At 36.4% G+C, this 16,024-nt stretch overlaps 1 long non-coding RNA gene across 2 annotated transcripts in view; it reads right to left on the bottom strand.

Moving 5' to 3' along the window:
• Positions 1-5,283: 5,283 nt before the first annotated feature.
• Positions 5,284-16,024, bottom strand: part of LOC105706603 (uncharacterized) — a 105,475-nt gene continuing 94,734 nt past the window's right edge. Inside the window, exon 8 of one of the 2 annotated variants that reach the window (XR_001104862.3) lies at positions 5,284-5,613. This is a non-coding gene — a long non-coding RNA (uncharacterized LOC105706603). Of the gene's footprint in view, positions 5,614-7,999; positions 8,094-16,024 lie in introns of those variants that run through there. The other variant, XR_010343475.1, reaches the window with a different exon arrangement.

Genomic DNA, 16,024 nt, shown 5'->3' with positions numbered 1-16,024 from the left:
CCTTTAAAATAGAAAGCATGGATTTCTCATAGCTCAGACCTGGGCCCTGGCATCAACTCTGATCTCTTTCTCTCCTTCACTCACTCTACTTAGCTATAGCATCATCTGTGTATTCCAGGCCTACTCCTTCTATCTTGAGTGATCCTTCTACAAATATCTATATGGTTAGTTCCTCTACTTTCTTTACAATTCTGTCAAATGCCAAGTTTTTCCTAACACACTAAAATAAGAAAACTTACTCCCCATCGCCCCTTCTCCATTAACCTGCTTCATTTTTCTCCATAGCATAAAATACCATCTGACTTACTATTTACTTGCGTCTCCCCAGTTAAAGTGTAAGCTCCATGACTGCAGAGATTTTGTTTGGCTTACCTCCATATCCCCAATGCCCAGAACTATGCCTAGCACATAATGTTTGTTGAATAAATTAATAAATTTACAATTCCACTACTGGTGTATGTGAGGGCCTATGTCAACTCATTCCCAAGAGCATGAATTTTTATATGTTACTTTTATATGTTATATTATTTTTATATGTTACTTTTTCTTAACATGAAAAGTAATTCACTATACAAAGCAATTCTCTAAAGGAAAGCAGTAAAGTCAGATATATATTTGAAATGACTTTTTTTGCTCTGGCTAGAACTTCCAATACTATATTGAATAGGAGTGGTGACAGAGGGCATCCTTGTCTAGTGCTGGATTTGAAAGGGAATGCTTCCAGTTTTTGCCCATTCAGTGATATTGGCTGTAGGTTTGTCGTAAATAGCTTTTATTATTTTGAGATATGTTCCTTTGATACCTAGTTTATTGAGAGTTTTTAGCATAAAGGGCTGTTGAATTTTGTCGAAGGCCTTCACTGCATCTATTGAGATATTCATGTGGTTTTTGTCTTTGGCTTTGGTTCTGTTTATGTGGTAGATTACATTTATAGACTTTTTTTTTAAATTGTACTTTAGGTTCTGGGGTACATGTGCAGATCATGCAGGATTGTTGCATAAGTACACACATGGCAATGTGCTTTGCTGCTTCCATCCCCCCGTCACCTACATCTGGTATTTCTCCCCAAGTTATCCCTCCCTGACCTCCCCACCCCGCTGCTGTCCCTCCCTTGCCCCCTTCAACAGATCCCAGTGTGTGATGCTCCCTATTTCCATGTGTTCTCATTGTTCAACACCCGCCTGTAAGAACATATGGTATTTGATTTTCTGTTCTTGTGTCAGTTTGCTGAGAATGATGGTTTCCAGATTCATCCATGTCCCTATGAAGGACACAAACTCATTGTCTTTTTATGGCTGTGTAGTATTCCATGGTGTATATGTGCCACATTTTCTTTATCCAGTCTATTGTTGATAGACATTTGGGTTGGTTCCAGATCTTTGCTATTGTAAACAGTGCCACAATGAACATACGTGTGCATGTGTCTTTATAATAGAATGATTTATAATCCTTTGAGTATATACCCAGTAATGGGATTGCTGGGTCAAATGGAATTTCTATTTCTAGGTCCTTGAGGTAGCACCACACTGTCTTCCACAATGGTTGAACTAGTTTACACTCTCACCAACAGTGTTAAAGTGTTCCTATTTCTCCACATCCTCTCCAGCATCTGTTGTCTCCTGATTTTTTAATGATCGCCATTCTAACTGGCATGAGATGGTATCTCAATGTGGTTTTGATTTGCATTTCTCTAATAATCAATGATGATGAGCATTTTTTCATATGTTTGTTGGCCTCATATATGTCTTCTTTTGAAACGTGTCTGTTCATATCCTTCACCCACTTTTGGATGGGTTTCTTTTTTTTCTTGTAAATCTATTTTAGTTCTTTGTAAATTCTGGATATTAGCCCCTTGTCAGATGGGTAGATTGCAAACATTTTTTCTTCTCGTTGGTTTCAAAGAACATCTTTATTTCTGCCCTCATTTCATTGTTTATCCAGTGGACATTCAGGAGCCAGTTATTCAGTTTCCATGAAGTTGTGCGGTTCTGAGTTAGTTTCTTAATTGAGCTCTAATTTGATTGCCCTGTGATCTGAGAGACTGTTTGTTATGATTTCTGTTCTTTTGCATTTGCTGAGGAGTGATTTACTTCCAATTAGTGGTCAATTTTAGAGTAGGTGCCATGTGGTGCTGAGAAGAATGTATATTCTATGGATTGGGGTGGAGATTTCTGTAGTCGTCTATTAGGTCCGCTTGGTCCAGATCCGAGTTCAAGTCCTGGATATCCTTGTTAATTTTCTGTCTCGTTGATGTGTTTTATACTGACAGTGGAGTGTTAAAGTCTACCACTATTATTGTGTGGGAGTCTAAGACTCTTTGTAGGTCGTTAAGAACTTGCTTTATTTTTATTTTTGACCAAACAACTAATAAGGTATACACACAGTGCTCTCATAATTTATATAATTACTTAAAATGTGGAGAAATAAAAGCATGCAAAAGTTTATCAAAATTCAACAGTGTTCTTACTAGTAACTGCTGTCATTTACACTGCTCTCTGGGTTGCACAGGTCTCTCATTATGTCATTCCAACAGCAGGGCAAATGTTACAAGTGACTGGGATATGTTTGATACTTGTTGGCAAAGGAGGCTCTATTTCAGTTCCTCCTTGAATCTTCTTTCCTGTGAGAGCCTTTCAACAGAATATTAAAGGGAGCAGAGAAAGACAAGCACAAATGATGACAATCCTCAAAAATAACTTTTCCTCATCACCAACTCTTTGGCACAGGAAGATCAGAGAAATTTTTCTTGTTGCTGATATTTTCCCTAAAGTTCCCAGCCTTCACATTTATAAAGAGGGAGTTAAGGCTGTAAGTCAAGAGTAGAAAGAATTTAACATCTGCAAAGTCAGTCTATGTTTGAAAAAATATAAGTGTAATAATGATGAGATTATTATGTTAATATTCATCATAGAAAATTCTTTTAGATAATTCTTTCAAAAATATTTGACCTTTTTTATGTATAAAGCCCTATTTTGGACACTGGAGCTAGATCTGTTTCCTGCCTCATAGAACCAAAAATTTAGCAGGGGAGACAAAGCAAATCACAAATTTATGCCAATAATTGCTACAAATTAAAATTAATCACATTAAGACATGCAGAGTAAGTATTGACTTCACCAATAAATTAAGTTTTCAAAGTTCTGTAATATAAAAGTCTGAACTAAAAGGGCTTTGGTTATGAAACATATTTGTGACTTAAAGTTAACAAATTGAGAAACATATTGGAATAGAATCCATATGAAAAGCATTATTAAATCACTCTCTAAACCATCTGTATCCCAACCCTTAGCATCACATAGTATACTCATATAACAACCCTTGAACCTGTCCCCCTGAATCCAAACAAAAAGTCCTTGGCATATTAAAATAAATCATTCCCCAGATCAGTAATATCAATAGAAGGAAAAAGGTGAAAACTATAGACATTGTGCTATTAGAGATGATCATCCTGATTATAAACGTTGCTTTCTCAGGCCTTTTCTAGTTATATTTCTTCTATTATTGTCTCTCACAGCAGCACCCTACTTGTTTTATTGTGCAAACTAATCATAATCATTATATATACATATATAAAATTTATATATCATATACTAATTTGTTTGCGTTGCTTATTTGATTATCTGTCCCTGTTGTAGAATACCCTCTTCTTGAAGGGAGGAATATTGTCTGTGTTGTTCTTTTTTCTGTCTCCTGCATAAAGAACAGAGCTGGCATGTAGTTGATGTTTAATAAATATTTATTCAGTAAGTATTTAAAGCGAGCCCATTATGTCAGACTCTTACTCTGCATATATTTTATTGAATGTGTGTCAAATATGACATGTTCAGTGCCTTCAGGTTACTTTCTCTTATAAAACAGGTTATAGAAAAAGAACTCATTAGCATCTACCCAAGACAATGCCTCTCTCCTGCACTTAACTAGTCCTACAAATTAATTAGTACCTTTATAGGCTCTGTTGGTGAAAGTAATTTTTTGAATTTTAAGTAGTACATAAGAAAAATGAAATCTACCTTTTGAAATGATCATCCAAAATTTTTAGAAACAGATTGTATGTTTATCAAATTGTTATGTTTTTATTGTAAATCAACTTGAAGTAGTAGTTTTGATCAGCATACCCAATACAAATGAGGACACAAAAATAAGAGAATGGAAATGAATTATAATTCTGTTTTGCTGCTTATAGAGAATGTACATATTGGATATTAAATATATAAATATAGATCAGACGTATATCTTTATTTTATACATGTAAAAATATTTATTATGAGAAATTGGCTCATGTGATTAAGGAAGCTAGAAAGTTAGAAGATCTGCAGCAGGCAAACTGGAGGGCAAGGAGATCCAAATGGTATAGCTGTAGGTTGAGTCCAAAGGTATGAAAACCAGGAAAGCCAGCAGTACAAGTTTCAATCGGAGAAGTGAAGCCTTCTTAGGCTTGAGGCCCAAGGAGAGCCAGTATTCAGTCTGAGTTTGGAGAAGATTGATGTTTCAGCTCACCCAGTTAGGCAAGAGAAGTTCCCTCTTAGTCGTTTTGTTCGATTCACTTCTTCAGTTGATTGGAAGAGGAACATTTATATTAGAGAGGGCAATCATCTTCTATGCTGAATCTACCAATTCAAATGTTAATCTCACCCAGAATAACCTTCACAGACTTTCCAAGAATAATGTTTGACAAAATGTCTGTGCATCCCACGGCCCAGTCAAGTAGACACAAAATTGACCATCACAGCTTCTCAGTTCAGATACCTCCTTAGTGAAACTTCCCTGTCCCTGTAGTATATTACCCTCCCTTGAATTGCTTGGGAGCACAATGTCCTCTTTTGTATTCTTCAGAATTCTCATTCTCCAAACTTATTCCTTTTTTTAAAAGATATTATTGGCATAGGAAAATGTTAATGACAAAACATTAAGTATGAGAAGTAATTATGTTTCATTTGTGTCTCAAAATTGGCCTTCTTATATATTTAAGGTGAATTGAGGTGCTGCTCTGGGTATCTTTAATTTCTTTTCTCTGCCCACCCACCACCGACTCAGCACAGTGGAGGCCAGTCCAGCAACCACTGCAGGAGCTAGGCCATCTTAGCCTCAAAGGTCAGGGAATAAGGGGCAAGCTTGGAGACTCATACACTAAAACCTGTTGCCTCTCCTGTATTTCTTATTATCTAAGAGCCAGAAAGCACATGTCTGGTTTAAATACATACTCATATATGTATTCATATAGAACAATATTTAGCAAGCTTTTAAGAGGTTATATAATTGAAAAAAAAATAGAGAAAAAGAAGACCTTGTTCAGATAACTTTTATTTGTCAAAATAAGAGGTTTTAAAGTAACAATCTGGCCAGGTACAGTGGCTCATGCCTGTAATCCCAGCTTTGGGAGATCGAGCTGGATCACTTGAGATCAGGAGTTTAAGACCAGCCTGGCCAACATGGTAGAACCTTGTCTCTACTAAAAATACATAAATTATCCAGGGGTGGTGGCATTCGCTTGTATTCTCAGTTACTCTGGAGGCTGAAGCATAAGAATCACTTGAATCCAGAAGTTGGAGGCTGCAGTGATCTGAGATGTGAGATTGCAACACTGCACGGCAGGCTGAGTGAATAAGCAAGAATCTGTCTCAAAAAAAAAAAAAAAGTCACAATTACAGTACCATACTTACATTTTGAGTATAGTATAGGGAACAAAAATCATTACTATATAACTCATTAAAACATTCACAAAGATATATCTTATTTAATAATTCTTTTGCTCTCTTTGGTATTAAACATATGTCTTACCAAATTATAGCTGTCCAAAATTTTATGAGAATTGCATTTGCAAATATTAATCAATATTAGTATATGTATATTTATATATTTTATGTAATATGTATAATACATATACATATTATATATAATTATATATGTATAATATTTATATATATATTTTTTGAGATGGAGTTTTGCTCTTGTTGCCCAGGCTGGAGTGCAATGGTGCAATCTCTGCTCACTGCAACCTCCACCTCCCGAGTTCAAGCGATTCTCCTGCCTCAGCCTCTCCAGCAGCTAGGATTACAGGCACACACCACCATGCCTGGCTAATTTCTGTATTTTTAGCAGAGACGGGGTTTCACATGTTGGCCAGGCTGGTCTCAAACTCCTGATCTCAGGTGATCCGCCCACCTCAGCCTCCCAAAACGCTGGGATTACAGGTGTCAGCCATTGCGCCCAGCCCAGTCATATTTTACAACAGTTGAGTGAATAAAAAATAAATTTAGAAAAATTAATACAGAAACCTACAACTTAAAAAGGAAATAAAAATTTATAAATAGAATTATCAAAATAAGGAAGAGTCAAGACCCACCCCCAAATTAGAGATTTTAAAATAATGATGTCTAAATCAGTTGAAAGTTTGAAACATTACATACCTAAATGACACATGATGTATCTTATGCCATAAGAATCATCGTCTGATTTGTAAGACAATTATTTATGAATACAAGTAAGTATTTAGAGAAAAATGATTACTTTTAGATATTGTTTCTCAAAATGTCCTATTGACATTTCTAGTTCAAATTTAAGTTAAACTGATTTCCAGGTGTTTTAGACCTGTGCTTTCTGGCTTTTGGCTAATAATAAATGTAGAAGAGGCAACAGGTATTACTGTATGAGTCTCAAACCCTTCCCCTCATTCCCTGACCTTTGAGGCTTAGGTAGCCTTGCTGCCGTGGTGGCTGCTGGCCTGGTCTCCACTGTGTTGAGTGGGTGATGGGCAGAGAAGAGTAATCTAAGACACCCAGAGCAGCACCTCACTTCACCTTTGAGGACACAAAGAGTGTCTCAAGTCAAAATAGGTAGCGGGAGAGACCCTCAGTGGACAAGAGGAGAGAAAGAGAGAGAGATGAGCTGATGCTGATGGAAATCAGCAAGAGCTGAGGAGAGAGGGAGGAGAGGGAATACGGTGCAGCTATTGAGCCACATAAAAAGCAGAGGGAAAAGGAGGGGGTGAAAGGGGATGTTAAGATAACTGGTCATGTTACTTTCCAAGAGAACTCAAGAAAACTTTGAATTTCTTACAATGCATTTATTAGAACGTTAAATTTCTTTGCATGTGATACCATGTACAAGGTGGGCCAGGTAGATCACCTTTATATGGGAGGATGAGAGCTAGGCCCTATTAAACAAAAACCCATATTAAGATTTTTATAACTTTAAGTACTAAACTGATCATCTGGTGTTCAAATACCATCATCAAATACCATCATCTCTACTTCTAAACAAAGCTCATTCAACTTGACCATTTCCCAGTCCTTCCCTTTCTAACTGCTGCATAATCTTGACTTGTCTCCTCTTATATATTTTCATATTTCTACAGCAGCCAAAGAAATTCCTTTTAAGTGTAAATCATATTATCAATCTTCTGATATTAACCCTCCAGTGGTTTCTCATCAAACTCAGAATAAAATGCTCACCAAGACTTCTAAGGCCCTCCATGAGCTCTGTCCTTTTGAACTCTACATTTCATCTCTTTCTTGTTCACTTTTACACACCAACTCTGTCTAAAACGAGTTCCTGCCCATCATTTTCTCAATTAGTACTCTCTATATTTCTTCTTATAACACCCATCAGTACCTAAAATTATATCTTGTATTTCTCTATTTAATTTTTTTCTATATCCTTTTCTATAATGTACACTCTATAAGGGCAAAGACTTTGCTCTGTGCACAGCTGCTGGTCCACAGGTAAACTAATACCTTTCATTCTAAGGTTGAATTAGAAAAGTCAGAGATTCAATGTTATCAAATAATCAATTATCTGTGTAAGAAGTGCTACTAAGGTGAGGCTTGGTGGCTAAGGCCTGTAATTCCAGCACTTTGAGAGACTGAGGCAGGTGAATTGCTTGAGGTCAAGAATTCAAGACCAGGCTGACCAACACGGTGAAATGCCAACTCTACTAAAATACAGAAATTAGCCGGGCATGGTGACAGGTACCTGTAATCCCAGCTACTCAGGAGGCTGAGGCAGGAGAATCACTTGAACCCAGAAGGCAGAAGTTGCAGTGAGCCAGGACCACACCACTACACTCCAGCCTGGGTGACAGAGCCAGATACCATCTCAAAAAATAAAAAAAAAGCTAATAAGAATCCAAGAGAAGTAAATAATTTAAGTTGAACTTAAGTTACTTCTTTAAATTTCAATAATACCATTAAACAAATTCAGATTGTTGCTGTTGATCATCAACTGATTAATGATTCTACAACATTTGACGTTTTCTCTTTAGTGTACTGTTTTGGAAAGATAAGCAGTAAATATTAAATGATGGTATCAGGGAGAGAAGTGGTTAGAATCAAAAAGAGTGAGGAGAAAATGAGACAGAAGATATAAAAACAAGGAGGCAGAGAATGAGGGAAAACTGTATTGCATGTGGGTGCCAGTCTTCAATTAATTATTCTCCACATGCTTCATGGAAACACAGTTCAAGGACCTTAGTTTATGAAGTCTCCCACTGTTAGCTCCCCAAATGACTGTGGTATTATATGTACTAACTAATGACCTCAAAATGTGACTTAATATCATAAAATGACAGAAGATTTAACATAACTGTGGTAAAGACAAATGGTTCTCAAGTAATTTTTAAAATGTCAAAAATTTTATATACTAATATTTAAGTATCTTTACATTCATTGTTTCAATTCTGAACATTCCTTCTTCTCCTCAGCCTTTGTTCTGATTTGTTGGGAAATGAAAAAGACTAACCTTATCAGATGTATTTTTCCCCCGAGTTTGCCTGCAGCTAAACCAGATGGTTTATAAAAATATAATCATTTCTCAGAATTCTTAACTGAAACTTTAATAAGATAAATGTGTGCTTAAGAATAATCATACAGTATAATTATATAATATGCATTAATGCCTTTTTTTAATAGTACCATATCTATTTTAATTTTGATAACTAATTCTAAGTGGATTTTAACAGCTAGATATTTTCTTGTCAGTGTCTGGGTCTGCTCTTGATCTCTGCTTCTGCTTCTATAGAAAGAAGAGCTCAGCTGGAAAACTGTCATTTACTCAGTGTCTTACTGTCTTATTGCTAGGGATTTGCTGCTCTCCCTACAATAGCCTCTAAGTGAACTTTCCCTTTATCCTTTCTCTTTTTCTGGTAACTTATCTTGCCTGTGCATCTTCGCTTTTTTGGAAGTTGCTTCATGCTTTGCACACCTTGGCTGTTCTCTGGCAGGCCAAAGGTCTCCTGCCTCTGCATTCTCCATCCTATCAGATTCTCAGCACCTGGCCTGACTCCCTGTTCCCCTTGAATGTCCTTCCCCTCCCATTAAAGCTATGTGTTCTGCAAACTCTGCCACAGAAACCTCTAAGGACATCACAGTCAAGAAGGTCTTACTTTATGTACAGTATCAGTAACAGTTCTGTTATTTTTCTGATGCCATCAGGAATATATTTCAATGCATTTATTGAGAATTTATTATGTGCCAGGCTCTGGGCTTTCTCTACTAATTCTTACAATAATCCTCTGAAGTAAGTACAATTCTTAGCATTTACAAATTATTTGTTTTCCCATATCTTTGCTAGAACTGACAGGAATAAAATTACATCAAATATATTAGGTAGCTGGTTTCAGAAAGCAGCTGAAAGGATATAACACTTCTTTTTTCTTTATTATACTTTAAGTTCTGGGATACATGTGTAGAATGTGCGGGTTTGTAACATAGGTATACATGTGCCACGGTGGTTTGCTGCACCCATCAACCTATCATCTAGGTTTTAAGCCTCACATGCATTAGGTATTTGTCCTAATGCTCTTCCTACCCTTGCCCCCACCCCCGACAGGCCCCAGTGTGTGATGTGCCCCTCCCTGTGTCCATGTGTTCCCATTGTTCAACTCCCACTTATGAGTGAGAACATGTGGTGTTTGGTTTTCTGTTCCTGGATCTAGCACTTCTTAAACTCTTTTTGCTTAGGTTTTTTTTTTTCCTATTTCAACTTTATAATTTCTAGATATAGTTTTTAAGAATGCTATGACCCATCAATAAAATAAATACTTGTGGCTTCTCCTTATTTGACATTTTATTCTACAGCACAGTAAAATAAATTCTCATTAGTTTAAAAGGTACACATTAAAAGATTGATACTGCTAGATTTAACTTGTTAAAGCAAATGAGTAATAAAGTGTAATTTAAATACATGCATAATGTTAGGCGTCTACATAGCCTGGTTCATTGGTATCCTAATCACACATGATTTTTACTTATTAAGGAAAAAATATATATAATATAAGCCAATTGAAACACATATAGGAAGCCTATTCCAGGAACACTGTAATTCTGACAAAGGGATTGTAAAAAGGCTAAATGTTAAAAATTCGTTCTTGTAATGCTTTACTAATACTAAAAATATTAGCTTTAATTAACCAAAATTGAGTTTTTACTATAGCAATGACTAAGATTAAGACTATGATAAAACAACCAAAATAAAATTGCACGTAATGCAAAAATCTTTTAATATAGAAACTACTGTTATTTTCTCTATAGTTTTAACTACCTTTCCTCCTTCAAACAGTAATAAGCAGTAAGACTATTCAGCACTTCTTCTCCTCTGGGAAGGGACAACACAACAGGAACAATAGCAGGTAAGGCAAATCCTTAATATTTTTTACAATTTATATTTTCAATTGACAAATAATAATTGTACATATTCATGGGATTCACATTGAGGTTTTAAAACATCATTTACAGTAATGTGATGGTTAATACTTAGTGTCAACTTGATTGAAGGAGGCAAGTATTGGTCCTGAGTATGTCTGTGAGGGTATTGCCAAAGGAGATTAACATTTGAGTCAGTGGGCTGGGGAAGGCAGACCCACCCTTTATCTGGTGGTGGACACAATTTAATCAGCTGCCAGTGAATATAAAGCTGGCAGAAAAAATGTGAAAAGACAAGACTGGCCTAGCCTCCCACCCTACATCTTTCTCCCTTGTTGGATGCTTCCTGCCCTCAAACATCAGATTCCAAGTTCTTCAATTTTGAGACTCGGACTGGCTCTCCTGCTCCTCAAGCTTGCCAACAGCCTATTGTGAGACCTTGTGATCAGGGAAGTTCATACTTAATAAACTCCTTTTTATATCTATCCTATTAGTTCTGTCCCTCTAGGAAACACTGACTAATACAGTGATAAGATTAGGATAATTAGCATATTCATCATCTCATGTATTCATCATTTCTTTGGATCAGAATGTTCCATATCCTCCTTATAGCTATTTGAAACCATATATTAGTGTTGACTATAGTCATCTTATAGTATATAGAACGGTAGAATTTATTCCCTCTATCTAGCTACAATTTTGTATCCTTTAACAAATTTCCCCCATCCCTCTCTTCCTTCTACCCTTCCCAGCCTCTGGTATTCTCTGTTCTACTTTTTACTTTTATTAAATCAACCTTTTTTAACTTCCACATATGAACAAGAACACGCAATATTTAACTTTCTGTTTCTGCCTTATTTCACTTAACATAACGTTCTCCAGCCCATGCATGTTGCCACAACTGACAGGTTTTCATAGTGTTTTAGGTCTGAATAGTACTTCGAAAAATATGTATGCTATATTTTCTTTATTCATTTCTCTGTTGATAGGGACCTAGGTTGATTCCACATCTTGGCTATTGTGAATAGTGCTGCAATAAATATGAGGGTGCAAATGTCTCTCCAAAACAATGATATCCTTTTCTTTGGATAGATTCCCAACAGTGGGATACCTGGGTCATATGGCAGTCCTATCGTAGTTTTTTGAGGAAACTTCACACTATTCTTTATAGTGGCTATACTAGTTTGCATTCCCACCAACAGTGTGTAAGAATTCCCTTTTCTCCACATTCTTGTCAGGGTTTGTTATTTTTTGTCTTTTTCCTAATAGGCCATCCTAACTGGCATAAGATGATACCTCATTGTGGTTTTGACTTACTTTTCTCTGATGAGCATTGTTTCATATATTGGTTAGCCATTTGTATGTCTTTTAAGAAATGACTGTTCAAATTATTTACCCATTTTTTAACCTGATTATTTTTGCTGTTGAGATGTTTGAATTCCTTGTATATTCTGAATATTAATACCCTATCATATTAGTTTGTAAATATTTTATCCCATTCTGTAGACTGTATTTTCACTCTGTTAATTGTTTCTTTGCTCCTGTGCAGAGGCTTTTTAGCTTGATATAATCCTGTGTGTTTATTTTTGCTGTTGTTACATGTGGGTTTTTTATTATACTTTAAGTTCTGGGGTACATGTGCAGGATGTGCAGGTATACATGTGCCATGGTGGTTTGCTGCATCCATCCTCCCATCATCTACGTTAGGTATTTCTGCTAATATTATCCCTTCCCAATCTCCCCACCCCTACTATCCCTTCACTACCTCCCCGGCATGCCCTGTGGTGTTCATCTCCCTGTGTCTATGTGTTTTCATTGTTCAACACTCACTTATGAGAACATGCAGTGTTTGGTTTTCTGTTATCGTGTCCGTTTGCTGAGAATGATGGCTTCCAGTTTTATCCATGTCCCTGAAAAGGACATGAACCCATCCTCTTTTATGGTTGCACAGTATTCCATGGTGTATATGTGCCACATTTTCTTTTGTCCAGTCTATTGTCGATGGGCATTTGGGTTGGTTCCAAGTCTTTGCTATTGTGAACAGTGCTGCAATAACCATACGTGTGCATGTGTCTGTATAATAGAGTGATTTATAATCACTTGGGTATATACCCAGTAATGGGATTGCTGGGTCAAATGGTATTTCTAGTTCTAGATCCTTGAGGAATCTCCACACTGTCTTCCACAATGGTTGAACTAATTTACACTCCCACCAATGGTGTAAAAGCATTCCTATTTCTCCACATCCTCTCCAGCATCTGTTGTCTCCTGATTTTTTAATGATCACTATCCTAACTGGTGTGAGATGGTATCTCAATGGGGGTTTAATTTGCATTTCTCTAATGACCAATGATGATGAGCTTTTTTTTTTATATGTTTGTTGACTGCATAAATGTCTTCTTTTGAAAAGTGTATGTTCATATCCTTCACCCACTTTTTGATGGAGTTTTTATTTTCTTGTAAACTTGTTTAAGTTCTTTGTAGACTATAGACATTAGCCCTTTGTCACATGAGTAGACTGCAAAATTTTTTTCTCTTTCTGTTGGTTGCTGGTTCACTCTAATGATAGTTTCTTTTGCTATGCAGAAGCTCTTAAGTTTAATTAGATCCCATTTATCTATTTTGGCTTTTGTTGTCATTGCTTTTGGTGTTTTAGTCAAGAAATCCTTGCCTATGTCTATGTCCTGAATGGTTTTGCCTAGGTTTTCTTCTAGGGTTTTTATGGTGTTGTCTTATGTTTAACTCTGGGGTTAATTTTTGTATAAGGAAGGGATCCAGTTTCAGCTTTCTGCATATGGCTAGCCAGTTTTCCCAACACCATTTATTAAATAGGGAATCCTTTCCCCATTGCTTGTTTTTGTCAGGTTTGTCAAAGATCAGATCGTTGTAGATGTGTGCTGTTACTTCTGAGGTCTCTGTTCTATTGGTCTATATCTCTGTTTTGGTACCAGTACTATGCTGTTTTGATTACTGTAGCCTTGTAGTATACTTTGAAGTCAGGTAGTGTGATGCCTCCAAGTTGTTTTTTGTTTTTTGGGTTTTTTTGCTTAGTATTATCTTGGCTATGCAGGCTCTTTTTTGGTTCCATATGAAGTTTAAGGTGATTTTTTCTAATGCTGTGAAGAAAGTCCATGGTAGCTTGGTGGGGATAGCATTGAATCTACAAATTACTTTGGGCAGTATGGCTATTCTTCCTAACCATGAGCATGGAATGGTTTTTCATCTGTCTGTGTCCACTCTTATTTCTTTGAGCTGTGGTTTGTAGTTCTCCTTGAAAAGGTCTTTCACATCCCTTGTTAGTTGTATTCTGAGGTATCTTATTCTCTTTGTAGCAATTGTGAATGGGCTGTCTGTTGTTGGTGTATAGAAATGCTTGTGAATTTTGCACATTGATTTCATATCCTGGGACTCTGCTGAAGTTGCTTATCAGCTTAAGGAGATTTTGGGCTGAGACGATGGGGTCTTCTAAATATTACTGTCATGTCATCTGCAAATAGAGACAAATTGACTTCCTCTTTTCCTAATTGAATACACTTTATGTCTTCTTCTTGACCGATGGCCCTGGTCAGAACTTCCAATACTATGTTGAATAGGAGTGGTGAGAGAGGGCAACCTTGTCTTGTGCCAGTTTTCAAAGGGAATGCTTCTAGTTTTTGCCCATTCAGTATGACATTGGCTGTGGGTTTGTCATAAATAGTTATTATTATTTTGAGATACGTTGTATTTTGTTTTGTTTTGAGTTGGAGTCTTGCTCTGTCTCCCAGGAGTGGAGTGCAGTGGTGTAACCTCAGCTCACTGCAACTTCTGTCTCCCAGGTTCGAGTGATTCTCCTGCCTCAGTCTCCAAGTAGCTGAGACTAGAGGCATGTGCCACCATACCCAACTAATTTTTGTATTTTTAGTAGAGACAGGATTTCACCATGTTGGCCAGGCTAGTGTCAAACTCCTGTCCTCAGGTGATCTGCTCTCCTAAACCTCCCAAAGTGCTGGGATTACAGATGTAAGTCACAGTGCCCAGCCTTGTTTTTGAGGTCTTATTCATAAAATATCTTCCCAGACCAATGTCCTGAGGCATTTTCTCTGTTTTCTTCAAGTAATTTTATAGCTTCAAGTCTTACACTTGGATCTTTTATCTATTTTGAGTTGATTTTTGTATAGGGTGAGAAGTGGGAGTTTAGTTTCATTCTTCTACACATGAATTTCAATCTTCCCAGTACCATTTATTAAAGAGATTTTTTTTCCCCAATGAGCGTTCTTGCCTTTGTCACAAATCATTTAGCTGTATATGTGTGAATTAATTTCTGGGTCCTCTATTCTGTTCCATTGGTCTATGCGTCCGTTTTTATGCCAACTAGAGCTTTGTAGTATATTTTGAGGTGTGGTAGTGTGATACTTCCAGCTTTGTTCTTTTTGCTGAGGATTGCTTTGGCTATTCCTGGTCTTTTGCAGCTCCATATAAATTTTAGAAAAATGCCATTGGTATTTTTACAGGGATTGCATTGAATCTGTAGATTGCTTCGGATGGAATTATTTTTACAATATTAATTCATCTGGTCCGTGAGCATGGGATGTCTTCCCATTTGTTTGTATCCTCTTCAATTTCTTTCATCAGTGTTTTTCAGTTTTCCTTATAGAAGTCTTTCACATCCTTGATTAAATGTATTCCTAGGTATTTCTGCTACTGATTTTTATATTGCTTTTGTATCCTACAACTTTACTGAATTTATTAGTTCTAAGATTTTTTGGTAGAGTCTAGGTTTTTCTTTATATAAGATCATGTAATCTTCAAACAAAGACAATTTGACTTCCTCTCTTTCATTTGGATACCCTTTATTTCTTAAATTACTGACTTTTGAAAATAAAAGGCCAGGGATCAGGCATAAGGGAAGATGATCTAGAAGAATACATGATTAGCTCAAGCCTGTTTTTAGTGAGGCTCATTTTTATCATCTCTAATATGGGAAGGGTTACTATACATAGTTGTTAGGAGTAAGTGATTAAATACATATAAAACCGTTAGTGCTTAATAAGTATTAGCCATTAATGTTGGGTTGAACAAAATGAAACTGTCATTTTGAAAGTCAAAAAGTCAAATATTGAAATTTCACATGATTCAATCTCAGATCTGTCAGTGCATAAATCTGTGGCAGTTTCCTGTTTCCCAAATTCAGTCCCACCTGTAGTAAATCCATCTGCTCTACCTTGGATGATATAAACATATGCCACAAGTCATCTGAGAATATAGATTGACTTAAAGAGGTCATTCTTGAAATAAAATTTCAAACTTCTGTTTGACTTTCCTCATAACCTCTGAAATCCTTTCAGTTGCAGAAGTGGAATGATCTTTTTTATTTTCATTGCAAAACGACAAAAATACTCTGGTAATTT

This window comes from Aotus nancymaae, unplaced genomic scaffold (assembly GCF_030222135.1).
Source record: "Aotus nancymaae isolate 86718 unplaced genomic scaffold, 86718_ANA_hifiasm-v0.15.2.pri h1tg000019l, whole genome shotgun sequence".
NCBI lineage: Eukaryota > Metazoa > Chordata > Mammalia > Primates > Aotidae > Aotus > Aotus nancymaae.
The sequence above is the reverse complement of the archived record's forward strand: the minus strand, read 5'-3'. Positions and strand labels throughout refer to the sequence as shown.